General features: G+C 49.1%; 1 protein-coding gene across 4 annotated transcripts in view; it reads left to right on the top strand.

Moving 5' to 3' along the window:
- Window positions 1–7,573: 7,573 nt before the first annotated feature.
- Window positions 7,574–24,144, top strand: part of TRAF5 (TNF receptor associated factor 5) — a 46,491-nt gene continuing 29,920 nt past the window's right edge. For 2 of the 4 annotated variants that reach the window (XM_059938576.1, XM_059938548.1), the window contains exon 1: window positions 7,574–7,668. The gene's annotated coding sequence lies outside the window, so the exon portion shown is untranslated. Of the gene's footprint in view, window positions 7,669–21,564; window positions 21,669–22,082; window positions 22,152–22,765; window positions 22,912–24,144 lie in introns of those variants that run through there. The other 2 variants (XM_059938558.1, XM_059938568.1) reach the window with 2 other exon arrangements.

The raw sequence follows: 24,144 nt of genomic DNA, 5'->3' as shown, positions 1-24,144 counted from the left end.
GATCTAGAGACTGTCATACAGAGTGAAGTAAGTCAGAAAGAGAAAAACAAATATCGTATATTAATGCATGTATGCGGAACCTAGAAAAATGGTACAGATGAGCCAGTTTGCAGGGCAGAAGTTGAGACACAGATGTAGAGAATGGACATATGGACACCAAGGGGGGAAAACTGCGGTGGGGTGGGGATGGTGGTGTGCTGAATTGGGCGATTGGGATTGACATGTATACACTGATGTGTATAAAACTGATGCCTAATAAGAACCTGCAGTATAAAAAAACAAACAAAACAACTAATACTAAACTTTCATTGGGTTATTTGTATGGAAACATGTTAATATAAATGTTTCAGACATTACATGAAATTTCTAAAAATCTTATATTTGTATTTGTATGGAAATATGTATGGAAATATGTTAATATAAATGTTTCAGACATTACATGAAATTTCTAAAAATCATATTTGTATTTGTATGGAAATATGTATGGAAATATGTTAATATAAATGTTTCAGACATTACATGAAATTTCTAAAAATCTTATATTTGTACTTGTATGGAAATATGTATGGAAATATGTTAATATAAATGTTTCAGACATTACATGAAATTTCTAAAAATCTTATATGTTCTGGTATAATGTTATAAGTAATAATCCTATTTATTACTTTAAAATGTATATCTCAGAAATAACTAATTTTCTTGTCAACTGCATTATTATGAACTGTCATCAAATCTTTAACCGTGGTCATTTTTAAGTCTTTTGTCATTTACAGACAGTTCTGGGTGTACTCTGATGATTTTGCAAATATGTTCCTATAAAAGGGTTTCATCTTCAAGAAATACATGGAAAAGACTCTGACAAGTACAGGTTTCTGGTAACGGACTGTACTGCTGAACTGAATGAATAAGCATTTTCAGAACTCTAATGAAAAACTGATGAACTCATAAAAGTGCTAACAAAAGATCAAGATGAAAAAAAAAATTAATTACATGGGACTGAGTGAACTGATGAGGATGAGTATAATTTTTGTGACTTTCTGTCTGAATTTAAAAAAAAAAAAAAAAATTCCACAAGGACTCAGAGGCAAAGAATATACAAATCAATTTTCACTGCAAAGTAAAGGAGCTGTTACAGTGGAGGATTACTGGACTGAATGTCAATACTATGACATAGTATGAGTGTGTTTCATGTTTGGTAATTGCAATCATTGTTGCTTTTGTTGTGGTCATCCATGTACAATGCTTGGTGTCAGTCGATTTATCTCTTGTAAAAATAAAATACAGTGTGTGTGAAAAAAAAAAAAAAAAAATCTTAGCCTTGTTTTGTACAAATTGACAAGCTAATTCCACAAGTTATATGGTATTGCAAGGACCTAGGCCAGGAGCCAGGAAATTGTTTCTCTAAATGGCCAAGACAGTAAGTATTTTAGGCTTTGCAGTCTCCACAGTCCCTGTGCAATTATTCATCGCTACCAATGTAGTTCAAAAACAGTCATAGAAAATACATAATGAAAAGGCATGGTTATATGTCAATAAAACTTTATTTACAAAAACAAGTGCCAACCCGGAACTTAGACTAACCAAAACAATTTTGAAAAAGAAGAACAAAATTGAGTGACTTACACTAAGTGATTTCCATACTTGTTATAAAGTTGCAGTAATGAAGACAGTGTGATATCAGTGTAAGGATGGACACATAGATCAGTGGAACAGAATAGAGTCCAGAAATACACTCACAAATATATGGTCAATTGATTTTCCATGACAGTGCCAGGGTAATTCAATGGCAGAAAGGATAGAATATCTGTATGGGGAAAAAAAAAAAAAAAGGATGATCTTTAATTCACACCCCCCACATGGACATATATACACTACCAAATGTAACATACATAGCTAGTGGGAAGCAGCTGCATAGCACAGGGAGATCAGCTCAGTGTTTTGTGACCACCTAGAGGGCTGGGATAGGGAGGGTGGGAGGGAGACGCAAGAGGGAGGAGATATGGGGATATATGTAAATGTATAGCTGATTCACTTTGTTATAAAGCAGAAACTAATACAACATTGTAAAGCAATTATACTCCAATAAAGATGTCAAAAAAAAAATTCACACCGCCCACAAAAATTAACTTGTAATGGATTATAGGCCAAGATGTATGACCTAAAACTATAAAGTTTTAGAAGAAAATATAGGAGAAACAATGTAACCAATAGCATGATCTATAATAGAAAAAAATAAATTAGATTTCATCAAGATTTTAAAAGATCTTTTCAAAGGATGCAACTAAGAAAATAAAAAGGCAAGTCACTGACCAAGAGAAAATATTTATAAAACATAAAACTGATAAAAGATTTGTATCCAGAATGTATATGAACTCTTAGAACTAAATAATAATAACTCTTACAAGTCAATAAAAAGAGAACAAAAAAAAATAGGCAGAAGATTTGAAGACATTTGTCAAAGAAGATATGCAAATGGCAAATGAGCACATGGAAAGATGTCACATCATTAATCATAAGGGAAATGCAAAGTAAAGCCACAACAAGGTGTGTATAACACCTACTAGAATGGCTAATATTAAAAAGACTGATGATATCAACCGTTGTCAAGGATGTGAAGAAACCAGAACCCTCTCATATAGCCGGTAGAAATGTAATATGCTACAGTGATAAGCCACTTTGAAAAGCTGTTTGGCAATCTCCAACAGATTAAATGTACATGTACAACACAACCCAGTAATTTTATTCCTGGAATAAATTTTTTTTATTTTATAAATAAAAGGAATTTATTTTCCTGGAATAAATTTATTTATTTTATAAATAAAAGGAATTTATTTTATTCCTAGGTCTACCTAAAGAGAAAGAAAATGTATGTCCACACAAAAACTTGTATTCAAATATTCACAGCAGCATTCTTTATTTTTCTTTTATTCATAGCAGCATTATTTATAATAGCCCAAAGCTGGAAATAATCCAAATATCTACCAGCTGGTGAATGGATAAACAAAATGTAGTGTATCTATACAATGGCATACAATGCAGCAATTAAAAGGAGGAAACTACTGATATATGCAACAAAATGGTTGAACCTCAGAAACATTATGCCAGTTGACACAGAGTGGTACATGTTTATTTACATAAATTTTCCAGAAAATGCAAAACTATAGAAACAGGAAGCAGATCTGCTCTTGCCTGAGTCCAGGGCTGGGAGTGGGGATTGACCGCAAAAGGACAAGGGGTGATGGATTTGTTCTAAAATTTCATTATGGCTATGGTTGAAAAACTGTATACATTTACTAAAATTCATTGATTGGGTGAATGATATTGAAAGTATAACAGTAAAGTTGTTTAAAAAAGGAAAAAGTATGAAACAAAAGTATGTGCAATAGGGACCCCAGTGTTTCCATAATGAGAGGCCCCCATTGTGCCCACAGAAGATCACATGGGATTTCTCAGGACAGAGGGGCAAGGTCATGGAATACTGAGGTGTGGCTGGAACCAAAGACATTTGAACTTTGTCAATTTTCCCCATGTTAACCCCTTCCTGAGCTTCTGCCTTTCCTTCTTAATTCTTCTGTCTTGTTTTCTGTGAAACAGAAGATGTGGTTAACCAAGGTATAAGAGCGTTGTTTAAAATCTCTTCATATAGATTAGCCACCATTCTCAAAAAGAAGAAATACCAAAAGAAAAAAAAGAAAGGTCTTCCTTGTTATCAACTTATTACAAAGTTTAACAAAGCCAAATCATGCCCATCAAACCCTTGATCTTACTTCATGGTTCCTAAGGTTAAATAACAACCTTAAAATCTATAGTTTAATGTCTTACAGTGACTAGGCAGAATTAATGTTAAAATGTCTTTCCAAGCACTGATGGGAATTTGCATGTGTGAATCTTATTAAAGGAACTGTCAAAATGGACAGAATCCACATTTCGCCAAGCATACAATGAAGACAGCAGGCCTAATTTTAAAATAATAAAAATCTCATTTCTCCTACAAAAAGAGTGACTATCAGATAATCAGACCATGAACAGAGAACGGGATGGGTGAGTGTGTGTACTGAGTGGGGGACCCCCTGGAACAAATACAGAAAATACAGGTACAGCATAAGTCTGTTTTCTTCAAATAGGCACTGAGCCTAGATGAGAATAGAGTGAATCAAGTAGAACAAAAGAAACATAGTTCTTTTTTGAGCTACTAAGCTAAAAGTGCTTCTGCTGGATGCATGTACATATTAGATGTGTGTTCATGCCAAAACCTGCACACAAATTTTTATAACAGTTTTCTTCATAATTGCCAAAACCTGGAAAAAACCAAGATGTCCTTCTGTAAGTGTATGAATAAACAAACTGTGAGACATCCAGACAACGGATGTACCTTTGGAAAAAGACTTTGGAAAAGGAGTTTTTAAAAAAAATAAATCTATTTATTTTTGGCTGCATTGGGTCTTCTTTGCTGCGCGCGGGCTTTCTCTAGATGCGGCTAGCAGGGGTTACTCTTCGTTGTGGTGCGCGGGCTTCTCATTGCGGTGGCTTCTCTTGTTGTAGAGCACAGGCTCTAGGCACACAGGCTTCAGTAGTTGCGGCACGCAGGCTCAGTAGTTGTGGCTCGCGGGCTCTAGAGCTCAGGCTCAGTAGTTTTGGTGCACGGAGCATGTGGCGCATGCTCCGGGGCATGTGGGATCTTCCCGGACAAGGGACCAGGGCTCGAACCCGTGTTCCCTGCATTGGCAGGTGGATTCTTAACCACTGCGCCACCAGGGAAGTCCGGAAAAGGAGTTTTTTAAAAACAAATTACATCAGTCCTTGGAGAAGCCTCCTTTCCCCCAGCACTCCCTGCCTCTCTTCCTGTGGTGGTCAGCACACTGACAAGCAGAGCGGGGTAAAGGTTATTTGATGAAAGCAAAGGAGCCACGTACCACTGGATCAAGAAGTTAAATACAGAAAATCCACAGGCATTCATTCATTTATTGTCTCAAGGCAGGACCTACTTAATGAGCAAGTGCTCATTCTATGTGCTCAGGACCCTGAGGTTTCGCTTTTTGCCTGGGAGGGGTATGCTGCTGTTATCACACTTTCCATGTGTCGTTCCATTACAGGCAAGGACTTTCCATTTTAACTTGCAACTGAATTTAGAGGTGCAATGTAAGGCCCAAGGAGAGGATTTTTCCTCCTCATATGATCTCACTGATCTCTCCGTGATAGAAGATATGACCTTTTATCCTGCTCTAACTAACCCACAATATTGATCAGTCTTTGCACAAAAGGGCAGCCTAACGAAGACAATGCATCCATCTATTATTCCAGTAGGTGGCGTCCTCCCCACTCCGTCAACACCATCATTCCATTGACAGCCAAGGCTGCCATCTTTTATTCTTATCAATTTATCCAGCAAATTAAACAGCTGAAAGCCATGTCTGAAGTCTGGGGGTAATCTTAGGGTGTTTAGAAGAAACAGATTAAAAGTTTAGCCCTTTTCTTCTGTGCAAAAATTTGGTGTATAGTCCAATCCTGCCCTTATTTTTCTAGAGGAATTTAGCTTGAAAACTGGATTGTTTATAACATTGCAAGTATTTCGAGAACACTAAAACTGCTAAAATTCATCTCCTTCTCAAAGTTGTTTTGTTTGAAGTCACACCAACCATTTCTTTGAGGAGCAAGGTGGCGTAGTGACTAAGAGCCTGCAAGAACCAGACTCCCCAGGTTCAAATCCCACCTCTCCAAAACTAAGAATTTTGCAATTTGGGGCAAAGTGTTCAAGAGATGAATTTTCCAGACTATAAAATAGGGCTGATGATCAAATGGGTAAATATGGGTAAAGCCCTGAGCACAGTACCTGGTGTATAATAAAACTTAATGTTAGCTATCATCTGCAAGTATTTTAATGTTTGTTTACATTATTTAATGTATATTTATGTCCTGTCCTTCCCATCCATCTTCAAGGTCCTTGAGGAAAGAGATAATGTCTCCTTCAACAGACTGGGCTAGGTCCCAGGGTTTGTTTTCTCTATCCTCCCAGACACCCTGCAGAGGATTCTGTGACCAACAAGGGGAACTAGCAACATGTCCTTGAGTTCCAACTATCACCCATCTAAAATTCCTCTACCTTCCCACTTAGCCTCCTAGCCCTGGAGTTGTGCAGCCTCCCCTTCCCACTACTGAAAGATTCACTGTCTATAGCAGCATCTGATTTCATCATATTTTAAGTTTGGATATCACTCTTGGGACAAACTGGCTGCTTTATTCAGTTGACGGGGAAGAGGGATGGGGAGAGACAACTGAAGCACAGTCAATGACAGTACCAGGGCCCCGAGCATACCCGCATATATGCATACAAGACATTGTGTTTCTAGCCAGTGAGAGGAAATATAACTCTACAAAACATGCTGTTTAGTGTTGGGCTGTATTTGCAGCATGCTGGGCAGCGTGGGGATGGGCGGTAGATAATGAGAAAGGAGGTGAGTGCAGGCAACCATGTGAGAAGGTGCCCACGGGCTCCATCTCCCCATGGGGTGGTTAATCTGCTTACCAACCAAAAGGTTTGAATCTGGATTTCTGGCTCTCGCTGAAAAATAAGAGACCAGATAAAGACAGGCTGGCACGGAGCCTGGCTGCGGCTCCAGACCCCCACACGTGGTCTTTAGTGTGCCGGTGTCCCTCCCCGTCCCCAAGATGACAACTTTCACCTCTCTCCTGTGTGTTTCCTGCCTGGCTCCTGTGCCTATCTGAGTGGTGCCTGTTATTATTCTTCCCTTTTACGGATGAGTAATCGAAGCCCCGGCAGTTAAGTAACTTTCCCACCGTTGCCTAGCTGAAAGTGAAGGAGCTAGAATTGGAATTCTGGTCCCTTTCATTCTAAAGTCCATGATCCTTATGATCCATCAATCTTCACAGAGGAGATTTATGTAGAATACAAATATCATTTAGAACATATACGCATGGAGAGCAGTAGGGTAAGAAAGAGCCCTGTACTGGGGAGTAGGGAGACCGGGACGCAAGGTGAAGCTATGGCACTTGCTGGGTGTCATCACTTCATGTCACTTCTCTGGACCTCAGATGGCTCATCTGTAAAATGGGGATGACCAGGCCTACTTCACAAGGTTTTGAAGCTCGAAGGAGATGTCTGGGGAGTCCTTGGAACGGCAAGCTCTACAACTCTAAGGGATTGCTGGGCCAGCAGCAAGGAGGAGGGCTGGCAAACTTGTGCTGCTGTGAAGGAAGGTCGGGAGGGACCGACCTGAGCCAGGTCTCAGACCTTGGCTAATGGGTCAAAATATGAAAGGATTGGCTGAGCCTGGTTATCCCTGACTGAAGGGTAAGATGTGTACAGTTCAAAAGTCCCTGAGGGAAACCAGAGATGATTTTTATTTGTAGGTACTCATGATTCTAGTGAGGGTAGGTTAGGTTTCTAACGGGCTGGGTAACTGCCTCTCACCGTCCTGCCCAACACTTTCCTGCGCGTCCTCCCGACCCGGGGGCCTGCGCCCCTCACCGCCCAAGCTCCCGTGGCCCCGCCCCTGCAGCGCCCCAGGCCCGCCCTCCTTCCTCGGGGGTGGGGCTCCGCGCGTCGGGCTCCGGGGCTGAGAGCCGAGCCCCCGCCTCGCCGCCGCAGCCCTGGAGTCCTCGCCCGCCTGCAGCCGGGAGCCGGCCGAACCCCCGCCCGCCGACCCACACGTGAGTCCCGCCCGGTCGCCGCCCGGGGCGGCTGCGCCGCGGGGTTTGAGCCCCACGCTGTAGGACTGGAGTGAGGGGACCGAGGAGCGCTTTTCGGCTCGTCCCATTTACTTTGAAAACGAAAGCGCCGCGGCGGCAGGAGCCCCCCAGCCGGCTCCCCGCGCCCGGCTGCCCGTACCACTCGAGCCCGGCGAGTCCCCGACGGCCGCCGGGAGGGCGCGGGCGGTGGGCGGAAGGAGGCGGCGGGGCCCGGACCCGGGGTCGCGGGAAGCCGGCGGAGCAGGTGGTCCTTGATGCGGGCGAGTGGGTGCGGCGTGGGGGGCACCTGGGTTCCGGGGCCCGGAGCGGGTTTTCTTAGCAGAGGAGGGGTGTGGCGAGGACGGAGACTGGGGGTCCCGAGCCGGGGAGCGGCTCCAGGGCGTGAGTGTGAACTGGGGGGGCCAGGTTCAGGTCGGGCTGCGCAGGCGGGGGAGGACCTTAAGGCGTGCCTCGCATACCCGCACTGCAAACCCCTGGCTCCCCCTCCATGTCCTTAGGTCCCCCCTCTTTCCACGTTTGCATGACTTTCCAGCCAAAGTATTCTAGAGTGAAACTTTAATGTTGGCATGAATGGAAACCTCCAAGAACTGTTCGATTGAGCGTGCTCATTTAGAACCACCCTCACCCCCAGCCAAGGGGAGCTCAGAGGGGTCTTGCAGGAAACCAAGACTCACAGAGGTTGAAATGAGTTACCCAGGGACACACAAAGAATTGGTGGAAACCAGATTGCCTCCCCCTCGTTACTGCTCTGCAGGGTTTTGGCAGTTCTGAGAATTTTCAGTGAATACTGGGGCCACGCTGTTGCCACTAACCCCACTGGGCGTCTCCTCCGACTCTCTCGGCTGGTTCTGCCCCCTCCTGCAGAGTTTCCATATTTGGCTATTTCAGATTTACTTTCATCAGAACTCAGTTACCTCGCTGGGGCAGGCAGGGTTGCTCTGGGCTCGCGGTGGGGTTGGTGAAATGAGGCGCGGCTCCCACCCAGACTGCCCCCTGCGCACCCAACCTTCCACAGCGCCGGGCTCTGACCCGAGTCCCTTGAGGACAGGCCTCTAGTAACCAATGGGATTAAGTAAATATTTATTGGACACAGGTGCTGGGTGAGAACTGTGGTCGGGTCAGTGGAATGCATTCCTCCTTTCAGAGATATTTACATTTTAAAAGGAAGACACAAAATACAAAGAAATTGGTTGAAGTGCTTCTGGAAGTAGAGCAGTTCTGGGGGTGTGTGAGATAACTTTAGGCAGGGAAAGGCTGGGCTAGAACCTCTCAAATCCAGAGTGCAGCTGCCTGCTCTGCTTTACACACAGACAGCTGAAGACAGGGGCGTTAGCACAGTTGATGGTTTGGGTGAAAACCTTATCATCTAAACACTCCCACCTCCAACTCTAATTTGAACTGGAGAGACAGAAATTGCTGTAGAAAAGATGAATGTGAGGTGGAAGTAGAAAATGTCTAGCTTTATCAAGGTGCTTTTGTTTTGTTTTTGTTCTTGCTTTGAGCTCAGTGGAATGTGTTGGTGCTCAGATGCTGGAACCTCTCCCCCTGGGTCCTAGACATAGGCAGGAGAAAGCCTCCCATCTGAGCCAAACTCTGGAAGTCCTGCCAGAGGGGCGGTGATGGAGGTGGTGACTTTCTCAGGTCCTCGGGGCAGAGGTCTGTGGCTGGGGTAAGGAGAAAGACGGGCAGTGTTTCCATCAGTCCACAAGCATCACCTGAGTACCCGCTGGCTGTGGGCGGCAGAGTAGCGGAAACAATATGGAAAGGAGATGGAGTCCCGTGCGCTGGAAGTCCTAACTGTGGGGACTGAGATATTTCAGTGGAGATGACTGCAGAGTGAGGGAGCTGGGTGCCTCTGAGTCAGTGCCATTAGGCTAGCCACGGGAAAGGCTCGTCAGCATTTAGACAAACAGACCTCCTGTGATTATCTCAGCTTTACTGGAGAGGACCCTGAGGAAAAACTAATAGTGCCTTGTTTATAAAGCTCTTTCCTTTTCAAAGCATTTTGTCATTGCTCTTGTCATTTTGTTCTCATTTTGTTCTCCACGATACCCTTGTGATTCAAGCCAAAGCAGGATTATCCTCCACATGGCCCAGTTGGTGTGGGTGAAGCACTGAGGGTGAAATAACCCTTTGGGCTCCACTGCTGGGCCAGGCCTGCGTCTCCAAGGACTCCGGTTCCTCTGCTCCAGGCCCTTCACCCTGGTTTCTCAGAGAGCTACATCTGCCCAGCTCCCCCTCAAGGAGGGTTAACAAGGGCTCCCATACTCTAATAATGCATGTATGGTCTGTTCCCGGCAACACAGAGCAAGTTCTCCTCCAGATTCTGCCCTGGCCACGGCATGAACAGACACCCACGGTTAGTCAACTCAGGGCGAGACCTGTGTCTGGTCTTGTTTGTATTCTGGCATCTGGCACAGAGGAGGCCTAAACAAATGTTGGCCTTGAATTCATTTGAGCCGTGTCTCCCTTGGGCTCTGAGCTGCCAGGGCCTGATGGCTGGGGAACGTGTGCTGGGTGAGGCTCTGGAGAGACAGGTTGAGCTGCCAGCAGGACTTGCTTAAATCCCCGAAGTCAGAATAGCACCGTCCAGTTGACAGATAGCCTGTCTCACCTGATGCACTTCTCACTGCCTCCCTGAGAGCAGGGAGAGATGGGTGCTGTTCCTTCCACTTTACTTGGCTGCCAGCCGGACCTCAGAAGTGACTTGAAAGATCTCACAGCACGTAGGGACCGGCCAGGACTCCAGCCCAAGTCTTCAGACTCCAATCCGTGTGCTCTTCTCATAGTTTTTTAGCTAGAGGAAGCCAGGATTCTGGGCAGGAGGGCGAGGGAACCAGAAAGGCATGCATCAAAGGCTGCCTGACGCCTCTGTCACTGATCTGGGATCTTTAATAAGAGCTAACAGACCAGGGGAAGGGGATCAGTGGTCGACTCTGCCTCTGAACAGCTTTTCCTGTCCAGGTGGTGGCTTTTTCTGACGTTCCTCTGGGGCAGGAGCTATCACCCCAGCAGAGTGTAGTAGGTGGGTGGGTCTCTGTGTGTGCGTGTGTGTGTGTGTGTGTGTGTCAGGGTTAGAGGGGAGCAAGCTGCAGGGCAGAAGTCATCCCCAGGGCTGCTGCGGCCACGGTCGCGCCCCAGTGAGTTTGTTGTTTTGCCCAGAGCAAAGCTTTTTGGAGGGTCACACAGTGGTTTTTTTCCCCTAGAGTCCCCGGCAGGCCCTGTCTTGTGAGGAAGTGGGCTGGAGGGCCAGGGGAAATAAAAGTGAAAATACTCAGTGGTCCTCATAGAAAAATTCACAGTCCATTTGCAGTGACAGTGATGAGCGCTTTCTGCATCTTGTTACCTGGAGGCAAGCGGTGGTACAGGCTTAGACGGCGCTGTAGCAAGAGCAGTGTGCACCCAAGTGTCCGTGCAGGTTCTGTGGCGCTGGGGTTACTGATGGAGCCCATTGAGCGCCCCCCCGGGCGTGGGGAGATAGGTGCTTGTGGGAGGGGGTACCCATCTCACTTCCAGCAGATCTTCATGCCTCGTTTCTTGACGCACACTCCATCAGCTTCCCTCCTTGCCAGTTCAGAACATCCCTGGAATTTCCCCTATAGCTTTTTTTTCTCTCAAGGAAAAGGTGCTCTCCTGACCAACGGGAGGACACCTTCTCCACCTACACCCCTGATGCAGCTCTCTCCTCCCTCGGAGATGGAGATGGAGACGATTCCCTTAATAACTCCCTGGCCACTGACTCCTTCCCCTCCACCACATGCTCAGTCTCTTCAACAAGAAGACCCCACGTTTCCTCTCCCTTTCACTGACCAGCTCCTAGAAAGAGCAGCCAGCACTGGCCCTTGCACTCGGTGCTCTCTTCCTCGCTCGGCACCGTGCACCTGCCCTGCTGCTTACATGACCCTTTGCAGGCTTCCAGGGCTTGGTAATCCTCGGTCGCCAGCCTGCTCTGCAGCTGTTGCTCAGCTCCTTGGAGGGGGCCACACCGTCCCTACTGACGTTTCCTTCCTTGACCTCGAGCTTCTCGTCCTCCTCCTGCCCTGTAAGTGCCAGAATGGGGCTAACACTGTGTCCTCGGGCTGGCTTGCCATTCCTACGCTCCTCTCCCTGGAACCCTCCTGCGCACCCGAGGTTAACCAGCGCTCTTAAGGAAAGGCTGATCAAGTCTCCACCTCTCACCCAGCTCTCTTCTTGGCCAGTTTGATTTGTGATACACAAAATCCTCACCGTGATGTTTTAGGGGCCCCTTAGATACTCGTCCCAAGCCGCCTCTTCCTCCACGTTCTCCCTAACCCTTGCAGAGATCATTGCTGTCCCTTAGCCACCTCTGTCCTGTCTCTCCCCAGCCGGTCCCGATCTACTGTCTGTTCCCAGGGCTGCTACCTGAGTTCCCGTCTGCCCCCCACTTTTTCCTGTACTACCTGAACTGTCCATTCGCTCGCTTTCCTTCCCTTCTGTTTTCTCTTCCACACTGTTGCAGAGGGGACTCCTTAATGCATAGTCTAATCAAGACCTACTGCTTCCACTAATGGTGTAGTGGGAATAGTATGGATTTCAGAATCTGGCAAGCTTGGGTTCACATCTGGATTTATGGCTTGCTGGTTGTAGTTGTATGATTTGGGCAAGTCGCCCAACTTCCATGAGCTTCTGTATTCCCACCAGTAAACAGAGATAGTAATGTCACCCACTTGGGGTTGCTGGAAGGATTAAATAAGGCAAAATATACACAGAGCCTAGTGTCTGGCGGGTTCAATAAAGCTGGTTTTCTTCTTCCGGATGTTTGACAGCATGGGGAGTTGTGGGGTCTCTGGGGAGGTGGAAAATATGTGTCTAGCCTAAAGGCATTCAAATTTAAATTAAAAACAGACAAGCTCAAGAACTGCCGCATACCAGGGTAGACCATCATTTAAACTAGCCTATTGCTGTCGCTTTGCAATCTCTAGACCAGACCAACCTCAGGGGCCAGAGTCGGTGAACTGGGATGGGGCAGGGCATGGTGGGGATAAGTTGGGCCGAGCCCTTGGCAGGCAGAGGGCAGAGAAGGGGGCTGGCAGCATCAGATAAAGGAGGCCCAGCCCCAGGGGGTGGGTTTCAGGGGCAGGTTTCCAGTCGTTTAGAAGGACTTGTGGGCAGAGCAGTGCAGCCTTGGAGGAATCATAGTGCTTGGCAGGGAGGCAACACAGGGACCCACAGAAGAAATAAAATGGATTTAGGAAGCAAAATACAGACACTGGCTTGGTCACCAGGAGCAGAGCCATTACTTCAGTGGGATCCAGCTGTGAAGTCAGAGCAGAATGAGGAGTGAGGTTGACTTGGGGCAAAGCTGCCAGCCAGAGCCCTCTCTGTGCTCCCTTCCGAAGGGGGATAGCTTGGAACAGCCAGGCTATGTTCTGAGCCTCCGTTAGAGGAGTCCTTGATGCCGGAGGATGGAGGCAGGGGGTGGGGTTAAGCTGAGCAGGTCACAGAAGTCCCTCATCTGCCTTCAGGATGTTGGAATTCTGAGGAAGAGGCTGGGCAGATATCTGTGGTACAACCTAGGAAAATTTCCCATGCTTCCCTGGGTTCAAGGCAAACTAATGTACTATGAAGTGAAGGCTTGAGTGTTAAGTAGATGCAGAATAAATAAAAGAAGTGATTAAGCAACTGGGTGGGATCATTCCAGGAAGCCCTCCTGAGGAGTGAGGAAGGTGGGCAGCCCGGAGGGAGAGGAGGGAACCATGCGCAAAGGCATTTCTAAGCGATAAAGGAAGGAATGAACAGTTGTTCTTCATGTATGGGAAGTAGATTATTCTAGAGCAGATTGACGTTGGGGTGGTTTATATGAAAAAAAACTAATAATTTGGGATGTTGCTTCAACCTCTCCATAGCACTCCCATAGACTTCCTCAAAAATGCCCGGTGCCATGTATTTGCTTTGGACGGGCAGACACTAAATTCTTTCAATCTTTCCGTGATGCTAACAATTCCATATATATGACTTCAGTGGTTCACTGACACTAGGTCTTTCTAACAAGTGTGACTTCTGTAACCCCTGTCTCTTCCACCTCATAACTGTAATGCTGAGTTTTCTCAGTGTCAGCTCTTTTTAGGCCATGTTGAACAGCGGCAGGGCCTTCTACACCTGACTCATCTATTCCTAACTTTCTTCACGTCGTTTCTCCTTCCTGGAATGCCTCCTGTTTTAATCTACTAATCCATGCCCCTCTCACTCTTTTCAAAGAAAACTCAAAATTTGTTTCTCGTTAGGAAGGCTGGTCTCCAAGACCATGCCCAGGTTCAGTGATTTGCTAGGAGGACTCACGGGATTCAGCATATAGTCATAGGGCTAAGATTTATCACGGTGAAAGGATACAAAGCAAAATCAGCAAAGGGAAAAGGCACGTGGGACAAAGTCCAGAGGAAACCAGGCACCAGCTTCCAAGTGTCCTCCCCCAGTGAATTCACATAGGACGTGCTTAACTCGTCCAGCACTGAACTGTGACGACACGTGTGAAATGTTGTCTATCGGGGAAGCTCATTAGAGACTCAGTGCCGAGTATTTTTATTGAGGACTGCTCATGTAGACACCCTCTGCCTAGCATACACCGAAATCTCAGACTTCCAGAAGAAAACAAAACAAAACAAAACAGATGTTCAGCCTAAATCACATTGTTTGCACAGTTCAGGCACAATGAGCAACTCAGGGTGGTGAGAGCCCACCCCAAATCCACCTTCCCAGACATCAGCCAAGGCCCATCCTTGTAAGCAGACCTTTCTAGGGGTAGCAGATGCAGGCCTGCTATGTTAACCCTTTTCTGCACAGCTTCCCTGCATAATCCCACCTCAGTGCCTAACTATAGTTATGCTATAGAGAGAACCACCCTAGATAAGGGGCCAGAAGACCTGGGTTCCAGCCCAACATGGCCACCTACTGCTGGGTGACACTTTGGATCCCTCAAACTCTATTTTCCTCATTTGGAAAAGGAGAGTTGTAATTCTTGTTTGTAGAGTTCAAGGGTGACTGTGAGGATCAAGTGAGATGGCGTAGTGGGCATCCGTCCCCCTTGGTGGATCACCTACTGTGTCTAGGGCCATGAGTGAGCATGGGGAGTACGGAGGGAAGCGTGGTGAAGTGGCTTTGATAGGAGACAAGCCCGAGGTTGAATCCCAACCAAGCGATTGCCAGCTACGTCACCGTGAACACGTTCTTCAATCTCCCTCAGCTTCAGGACCCGATCTGTAAAATACGAACATGAGTAATGAAACTAGTACCCATCCCTCACTGGGTTGCTGTGCAGAGTAAGTGGAACAACCCGTAGAAAGCATCTAGCCACAGTATCTAGCACACTGTAGGCACCCAAAGTGGCAGCTATTCATTTACTCAGATATTTGAGTGGCGGCTCTGTGCCAGCACCTTGAAAAAGACACAGTCCCAGCCCAGCTTTCTATTTGCTCATGCAGACTAATACTGGACAGATAATTACATTAAAAATGAATGTAATCATACGTGCTATGAAGGAGAAGTACAGAGTGATAATAGGGTGTGTACTGAGGAAGAAGGGGCTGAGCTGGCTGAGGAGGCCTGTGAAAGCTTAGCTGAATAGTGATGCTTAAGCTGGGCTTGGACGAGTTTAGTTTCGTGAGAAGTGGGGGGAGGGAGGAGAGGATGTTTCCAGCAGAGACAGCAGCTTGAGCAAAGGGAGACCAGCCTTAGGGCGAAGCCTGGAAGGAAGGAAGGTTCTCCTCTCCTGTGAGGAATGGCAAAAAGGCCAGAGAGGCTGGAGAATAAGGGGTGGGGAGGGAGATAACCTGGAGAAGTGGATGGGACCATGGTAGCTCAGTTAAGGGTTTGGAACTGTGAGAGTAACGGGAGGCTGTGGAAAATCTGTGTGAGTGAGAACACCTTGGCTTTTTCAGAGGCTAATCAGGCTGCTGTGTAAGGGATGCTTCGGGGGAGTGAGTGGGTGAGGGGAGACCAGCCACAGGAGGGGAGGGACGGGGAGACCAGCCACAGGAGGGGAGGGGCGGGGAGACCAGCCACAGGAGGGGAGGTGAGGGGAGACCAGCCACAGGAGGGGAGGGGCGGGGAGACCAGCCACAGGAGGGGAGGGGAGGGGAGACCAGCCACAAGAGGGGAGGTGAGGGGAGACCAGCCACAGGAGGGGACGTGAGGGGAGACCAGCCACAGGAGGGGACGTGAGGGGAGACCAGCCACAGGAGGGGACGTGAGGGGAGACCAGCCACAGGAGGGGACGTGAGGGGAGACCAGCCACAGGAGGGGAGGGGAGGGGAGGCCAGCCACAGGAGGGGACGTGAGGGGAGGCCAGCCACAGGAGGGGACGTGAGGGGAGGCCAGCCACAGGAGGGGAGGTGAGGGGAGACCAGCCACAGGAGGGGAGGTGAGGGGAGACCAGCCACAGGAGGGGAGGTGAGGGGAGACCAGCCACAGGAGGGGAGGGGAGGGGAGGCCAGCCACAGGAGGGGAGGTGAGGGGAGACCAGCCACAGGAGGGGAGGTGAGGGGAGACCAGCCACAGGAGGGGAGGTGAGGGGAGACCAACCACAGGAGGGGAGGGGCGGGGAGACCAGCCACAGGAGGGGACGTGAGGGGAGACCAGCCACAGGAGGGGAGGGGCGGGGAGGCCAGCCACAGGAGGGGAGGGGCGGGGAGGCCAGCCACAGGAGGGGAGGGGCGGGGAGGCCAGCCACAGGAGGGGAGGTGAGGGGAGACCAGCCACAGGAGGGGAGGTGAGGGGAGACCAGCCACAGGAGGGGAGGTGAGGGGAGACCAGCCACAGGAGGGGACGTGAGGGGAGACCAGCCACAGGAGGGGAGGGGAGGGGAGACCAGCCACAGGAGGGGAGGGGAGGGGAGGCCAGCCACAGGAGGGGAGGGGAGGGGAGACCAGCCACAGGAGGGGAGGTGAGGGGAGACCAGCCACAGGAGGGGAGGTGAGGGGAGACCAGCCACAGGAGGGGAGGTGAGGGGAGGCCAGCCACAGGAGGGGAGGTGAGGGGAGGCCAGCTATAGGAGGGGAGACGAGTAATAGGAGGCTGGTGCAGAGGCCCAGGGGAGAGGGGATGTGGCCTGAATCGGGGGTTGGTTGTGAGGGAGGAGAGAGGGTACTACCAGCAATGATACCAGTTGTCTGGTGGCAACAGCAAGATAAAAAGTGGCCCTTCACTGAGAGGGAGCATTGGAGAGAGGGAAAGTTGGTTCCGTTTTGGGTGTGGTGGCTTTGGAGTGCCTGTGAGACATTGAAAAGGAAACACTAGGAAGGCAGTAACATGTGTGGGTCTAGACGCAGTGGAGAGAGACCTTGGGGGTCGTTAGTTCGTACATGGTCTTTGATGCCAGGACAGTGTGGTTTCAGGGAAGCTAAAGGGGAAAAAATATTTTAAAGTGTGTGTTTGGGTTCGGGATGGGGGTCGGGGTCTCTAACATCAGATGTTGCTGGGAAGGCACTTAAGATGAAGATGGAGAATTGACCATTGGCTTAAGTGACCCAGGAGCCCCTGGGTCCTGGGTGAGAGCAGGGGGCTTGGTGGGGTGTGAGCCAGGCCGGAGTGGGCTGAGCGTTGGATTGAAGAGAGGCCGGTGGAGATAGTCACTCCGCTGTGTGAGGGGAAGGATGAGTCAGGAGGTTTGGCTGTGAGAGGAAGCAGAGCTCGAACTTCAGAGAAATACAAGAGCGAGAATTTGGGGGATTGCTTGCATCTCAGGAGAGATTCGTGATTGTGTGAGTGCTGATGGAAGGAGCCAGCTGAAAGGGGGAGGCTGACGGATAAGCAGCCTCTTCCCGTCAGAAAACCCCTGAGGAGGCAGGAGGCTGGGACAGGTGGAGAGCTTGGCCTGGTGCAGAGGCCACCTCTGCGGGGGCCCCGGGGGGGGGGCGGAAGAAGGGCAGAGCGGGGGCCCCCTGCGCAGGGGGCCGGATATGCAGTCCTGGTGGCAGGAAGTGGAGGTATCTCTGGTCTGAAAACTTCTATTTTCTGTGCAATAGGAAGTGAGGTTTCCCGGGGAGACGGGGAGTGTGGTCAAGGTCTGTGCAGAAGAGAAAGGTGTGAAACAGATGTTGAAAACAAGAGAGTGAGCTGAAAGGGAAACTGGCCCAGAACTCTGTTACCTGATGAAGTCTCTGGAAAAGGAATCCAGCAAATGTGATTTTAGATCTCTAGCACCTTGTGAGGCACCTCGCTGAGGGCCCCGTACCTGTTTTTTGAATAAAAAGTCCTTCTCAAGAATGAGGGGCTCAAGATCTTTATTTTCTTTCTAATCAGACAAATACTTTGTGCTGCTCTGTCCCTTTGGTCTTTCCCCACGCCTCGCCATGTTGATATTGTCTAGGATTTTAGTTCTATGATAATTGTAGATTTAGTTCTATGATATTCTTTTTTATTGTCCTTAGTCCTTTAGACAATTGTTTAATGATTTTCATTTTCCATCTCTCTTATCACACCTTCTTAGATTGAATTATTTGAACACTTCTTCCATGATTGTTTTCTAAGTAAAAGTTTTTGTGGCAAAAGAAGAAAAAAGTCCTTCTCAGCATTTTCCCTCTTTCGCAGGCACCTGGCTGCCCACTGGGACACCTCACCCAGGGGCTAGTTCACATGAGTGGCAGTAAGGAGCACTGTTCAGGCTCCACTCTTCCAGCCCCGGATAGCTAGACCCTCCCCCTCCTTACACTGACTAGCCTCCCTCCCCCCCAAGTCAGCCATCATTAGCCAGCTTTGCCTTCTCTAGCTGTGACCGGTAGAATTTCAGGACTCCGAATCGGTTGAGATGAAGTGTTAGGCCCTGGGAAGCACACTCCGTGGGAGAGAGCCTGTCCTGCTTTCTGCAGAAACTGTAAGGCTGCTGTTCAGTCTTCCCACGAGTACTTACTGCGTGCCTATCATATGCCCTGTTCTAAGTACTGCTCCCTCAGGAAACAGAAGAAACGTTCTTGCCCTCATGGAGCTTATATTCTGGCAGGAAGATAGTAAAGAAGCAAGCACATACGAAGATACACGGTGATAAGCGCTTTGGAGAAAAATGCAGCAGGTGATGCGGGGCTGCCGGGGATGTTGCTATTCCACGTGGGTCGGTGAAGCCCTCACTTGTGAGGTGACACCTGAGCAGGTACCGGAAGTGAGGAAGAAGCTATTCCGGTGTCAGGCAGAAGAGCATTCCAGGCAGAGGGGCAGCACGCAGAAAGCTCTTCTACTAGTCAAGAAGAAGCGAGGCTGGTGTCACTGGAGTGTGTGAACAGAGGAAAGCGCTGGGAAATGGGGACAGAGGATGGAGGCCAGATCACAGGACTCTGAGGACACTGGCTTTTACCCTGAGTGAGATGGGGCCCTTGGAGCAGAGGAGTGACATACCTGACTTCTGTTTTTAAAAGGATCACTCTGACTGCTGGGTTGTGAATAGACTGTAAAGGGACAGGGGCAGAGGAGGAGACCAGCTAGGAGACGAGGGCTTTATCCAGTGGGGAGATGACGGTGGCTTAGACTGGGATGGTTATGCTGACAGTAGAGAGAAGTAGGTAGATATGCGTGGAGGAAGAGCCAATAGGATTTGGTGTTGTGGGATGGAGAGTGAGAGGGGCCAAGGATGACTCCAGAATTCTTGGTCCAAGCACCAGGGTGATTGGCGGCACTGGTTTACTGAGGTGGGGGAAGGCGGTAGGAGGAGCAGGCTGGGTGGGGCTGGATGTCTTACGTTTGAGATGCTCAGTGAACAAACATGGAGCCACGGACTAGGCAGTCGGGATGACTCGAGTTCAGGATGGGGGTCCAGGCTGCAGATAGGAACCAGGGCATTGTCAGCCTTAGATGGCATCCAAGGCAGGAGCCGAGATGGGCTCACCAAGATCACAAGTGTAGATGGAAGAGAGAAGAGGTCCAGCACCAGCCTAGGTGCCCGAGAGGTGGGGCAGTGAGGAGCGGCCAGCAAGGAGAAGGTGACCCGAAAGCTGGCACGGTGGTCTAGCTCGGCACGTCTCACACTGTAACGGGCTGCAGAATCGAACCTGAGAACTTATTAAAAAAGCAGACTTCTAGCTACCACTGAGAGATCCTGATTCTGAAACGTTAATTAGGCCGCGCTAAACTATTGTAACAAATAGTACCCCAAAGCAGAGGTCTGTTTCTCTGGGGTAAGGTGTCCAAGCCAGCATTTTTATCATGTTCCAGGGCACATTCTTAGCAGAGCGTCCAGGGACCCAAGCACTCCGGAAACTGTTGCTGTGCTTTGTGCCTAGACATGCTCCCCACTGTACTGAAAACATCTTGGGAACAGGAACTTGGGGTCCTGTCCCACTGCACCCCTTCGCACAATAGAATGAGGTTCAGACCTCTACATGCAGCAGGCACTGGATAAATGCTGGCCAGGAGTGAAGAATGCACAAGCATGAGTATTAAGCACTTATTTTTGTGCCACTGTGTACTGGTAATTTATGTAGATTAATACGTTTAATATTAACTGAGCCTTAGAGGCAGGTGCTATTATTGTCCTATTTTCCAGATGAAGAAAGGTGACACAGGTAAGTGAATGACAGAAAAGATTGAACCCCAGTGGTGTGGTTCCAGAGCTGGTCTCTAACCAGCAGGCTGTACTGCCTCTCATCAAGACCTCCCTTTTGGTACCAGTTGGGTTGCGGTGCCTTTTCTTCTGGCCATGACACAGAGTAAAGAGTACTGGATTTGTAGTCAGAAAGCCTAGATTCAAGTTCCTGCTCCATCACATGTTAGCTGTATAATTTGGGACATACGTACTTCACAACTTGGGGCCTCAAGTACTTCATCAGAAATATGACCACGATATTCCTATGGGGTTAGTGTGAGGACTGGGTGTGATGCTGTATGTGAAAGTACAAATCGCAAAGCACTGGTACGTATATTATTAACTTGAAAAAACCAAACTGTAGAACCCCTACAATTACCCAAAAGAGCTGCCAGAGGGGTGTAGATTGTAGGCAACCCAACAGGCCTTGCTTAACCAGACAGGTTCTCTGTACAATCCTTTATTTATTGATTTGGTTTTTCGTGAGATTTGGTTTGATAAGTTTCACTGTTCTTAAAAAAACTGTGAAACTTCTGGCTAGCTGATCCCTTAAGTCCTTCCACAGCTGACTGGCTCAGTTGTTGGGGGAAGCCACTCCTCAGCTTCTGTCTGCTTCTCTTGGGTCCCCTTCCTGGGTTCCCCACCTGCTTTCCCTCTTCTGTCGTCCTCATCAAGCCCATCAGTCCCAGTAGCCCGACGTCAGCAGTTGAACTGAGGGGACTCTAGGCTGCCTGCCCATGTGTGGGCTGGCCCTCTGGGGTGTGCCTGGGGTAACGGACCTCGGGAAGCTTCTCTCCCCAGGGCTGGGGTGAGAGGGTCGCCTTCGGTCCCGTGTGCTTCCTCCCCAGGCCTGGGCCAGAGCTGGCCTCACCGCTGGTCAGGAGGGGATTGCCCATCTGCCTTTCCCAGGACATCGACTCATGCCCCAGCCACAGAGTCTCCCAGAGCTCTGGGGGCCGTTGGCAGTTGACAGTATGTCACACATCTGTGGTCAGCTTTGGAGATACGAACCTAACGCCATGGGAGGTGTGTGTGAGCCGTGTGGGAAGATGAGGCGCAGCTCCAATGATGTTGGCCTTTGGTAGCTAAAAGTCACCAAAAGGTCAAGCCAAGGTTTCGGGATCCTCCTTAGCACATCTGTTCTGTAGCCTGCCTAGGATGGTCTCCGGCCTCTTCCCTTTCCTTAGAGCACCCTTAGGCCATGGAGGGTGGGGCCTGACTTAGTCCTTGCTTAAAAATAATTCTGAGTGCCAAGCTAAATCTGAACTGTTGTCCGTTGGCTGTGTATCCCAGCTCCCATGTCACTCCGCTTGCAGGGTCGCTGGAATGTCCATCACTTTCTGAGAGCCTGTCTGTGGGAGGAAAAGGCCCATCAGGAAGGGAGACGGGAGGGAGAACGGAGTCTGAGATGGTAGCCCCGTGCCTCGATGAAGCGGTGAGGGAGCCTTTCAAATGAGGGGGGTGGGAGCTGTGGCAAGAGAGCTGACCCAGCCTCAGGGGAGCCCTGTGGGGGGAGCCGCCTGGAGGTGTGGTCTGGGCCTCGGGAGAACCAAAACGTACCGTGTCCTCCCAGGGACTTTTGAGAAGGAAGTGTCAAATGCCACGTAAAGGGCCAGAGGGCAACAGTTTAGGAGAGACTAATTGTCAAATCTGATTATGTGGTTACAGTTTAGATCATCAAATGAATGTAACTGTGCTTTTCCAAACTACCTTCATGGGGCCTCACCTCCTACCCCAACACCCAGAAGATTTGGGCCTCCAGCTTGTTCAAGGGCAGAGTACAGGTGAACTTGGGAGATGTTTCATTCAGAAACTGGGGATGATGATAATAATAATGTGTACATCGTAGGGTTGCTGTCAGGATGAAAATGAGACAGTGCATATAAACTCGCTGGCTCTGAGCCTGGACGTCGCCTCAGTAAGTGTAATCGCGACCCATATCCAGTTCCAGCCCTTAGGTTCCATTCACATCTTTTCATATCGCCCCCTTGCCGTCCGTCTGCCTCATTCTGATTTGTCCTAGGTTGTCTTCATGGCCCTCCTTCCAACGGCCCTTTTCCACTGAGGCCTTACATTCATCCCACATTTCCCTTCTTCTGTACCAAATGTTGATGGAGTGCTCTGTGCCGGGCCTTGGCTGGCTCTGAAGGTCTGAAGACTAATGAGGACAGCCCCACGCTCGGGCAGCTTGCTGAGCCGAACCCGGACAGCAGTGGGGACTGTCATGGGCGTGGAGCTGAGGCGGAGGGTCACAGCTTTGACTTGAGTCACAGCTTCTTATAGAGGAAGCTCTTGCATGGGAAGATCAGCAGTCTTTATTATTTCCCTCCTGCTCTAACTTCTGAGAGCAAATCTCGGAGGTCTTCTGCAACATCACCTGGAGCCAGGCGGACTCTGGATGGTTCTAAGCAGGAGAGAGAGTTCCCCTCAAGGCTTCCCTGAGCGAGACTGACGTTACAGCAGCAGCGGCCACAGAGTCAGGAGGGCCTCAGGAATGCCCTTCAGCCCCTGACCCTCCCTTCTCTCCACCAGCAGTGCTTTGCTGCACTCCCAGGAAAATGAGGAACCAGAGGTCTCCTGACAACTTGGCGAGAAATCACACTTCTCTTCAAAGGAATTAAAACCATACCCACATCATTCTCCATCCCGTGTCCAAGAAAACCCTCTTCTGCAAAAGTGTAAGGAAAAGAAAAGACACCCTCCTTCTGCCTCTCAGACACCAAAGCCAGCCATCGTGTGGATGGGACAGTTGGGTTTGGGGGGCTGTTGTCACATCTGGCTGTGGTGGGATCACCTGCTTCCTGCATGGTCTCCCCGTCACGTTAGACCTGATGGAAAGTGACCTCGTTACACCTGCATTTCTCCAAGGCCCTTCCTCTTTGTCTAACCTGCATGCTTAAAGGTTGATGAAAATAAAAGCAGCCTGTCCTGGAGGTCACACAGTGGTTGTGTTGTTGTGTTAGGCTGTGGGAACAGCAGAGAGGAAGAGAAGGTTGAGCGAGAGCAGAGGCCAGCAGTCGTCTTGAGGGGTTTCACCTTCAGGAGCTTTCTGGGCCATTGCAGACAGAGGCTTTGGCAACAACTTCGGGTGCATCTCCGTTCTCTGTGCCAGTGGAGGCAACGTGCTAGATAAAGGGCTTTTCTTTTTCTTCTTCCTCTTTTACTGCCTCCTCCTCCTCCTCTTCTTCTTCTTCTTCTTTTTTTTTGTTGTTGTTGTTTTGTTTTTCATTTTTCTGGTAGTAACCATTCTTCCTGGAAGAGCAGCATCTCAGAATTCAAGGAACAGATGTGACTTTGAGAAAGGGAACTGCCTGTCCTTCAACAGGTGGGCATCTGGCCATACAAGCCAAGGCTGTTCTCTATTAGATCACTGCCCAGGGCACAGGTTCGGGCATCTCCCTGAGTCACCGCATCTTGGGATTTCACATTTCAACTTTTCCTCATCACTAACCACCATCTCCCCTCCTTTAACTTAAGCCCAGGACCTGTCACTGGGTCTCGGGTGGGTTTGGGGAATAACATATTTGCACCTGTCCCCTGTTGCCAAATGTGAGCCTCGGGGAGTCGGCTTCTTAAGGTCCTGGCGAGGCCTGAACAGAACTGAGAAATGGGCTGTTTGCCTTCTGGCAGCCCACCCTATAACTGGCAGCTTCATGGGCTGGTGTGTTGTTACCCATCTGTTGCCCTTGGCTCAAGGACCACCCTGGGGCACCTGGCCAGCCTTTGTGCCCCCATCTTATCACCCGGGCCCTGGAAGTCTCACCTCCCAAAGGAAGCAATCTCTCTTGACTGTCAGTACCCTTTCTTACAAAGGGGCCTCGGGAAGGGCTGCAGGCCCCTCCCACAGTCCTCAGACTCCCCCATCCAGGCACCAAGGTACATTTAACAACACCCCCTGGACCCTAAGAACT

Source organism: Balaenoptera ricei, chromosome 1, assembly GCF_028023285.1.
Source record: "Balaenoptera ricei isolate mBalRic1 chromosome 1, mBalRic1.hap2, whole genome shotgun sequence".
NCBI classification, from domain to species: domain Eukaryota; kingdom Metazoa; phylum Chordata; class Mammalia; order Artiodactyla; family Balaenopteridae; genus Balaenoptera; species Balaenoptera ricei.
The sequence above is the reverse complement of the archived record's forward strand: the minus strand, read 5'-3'. Positions and strand labels throughout refer to the sequence as shown.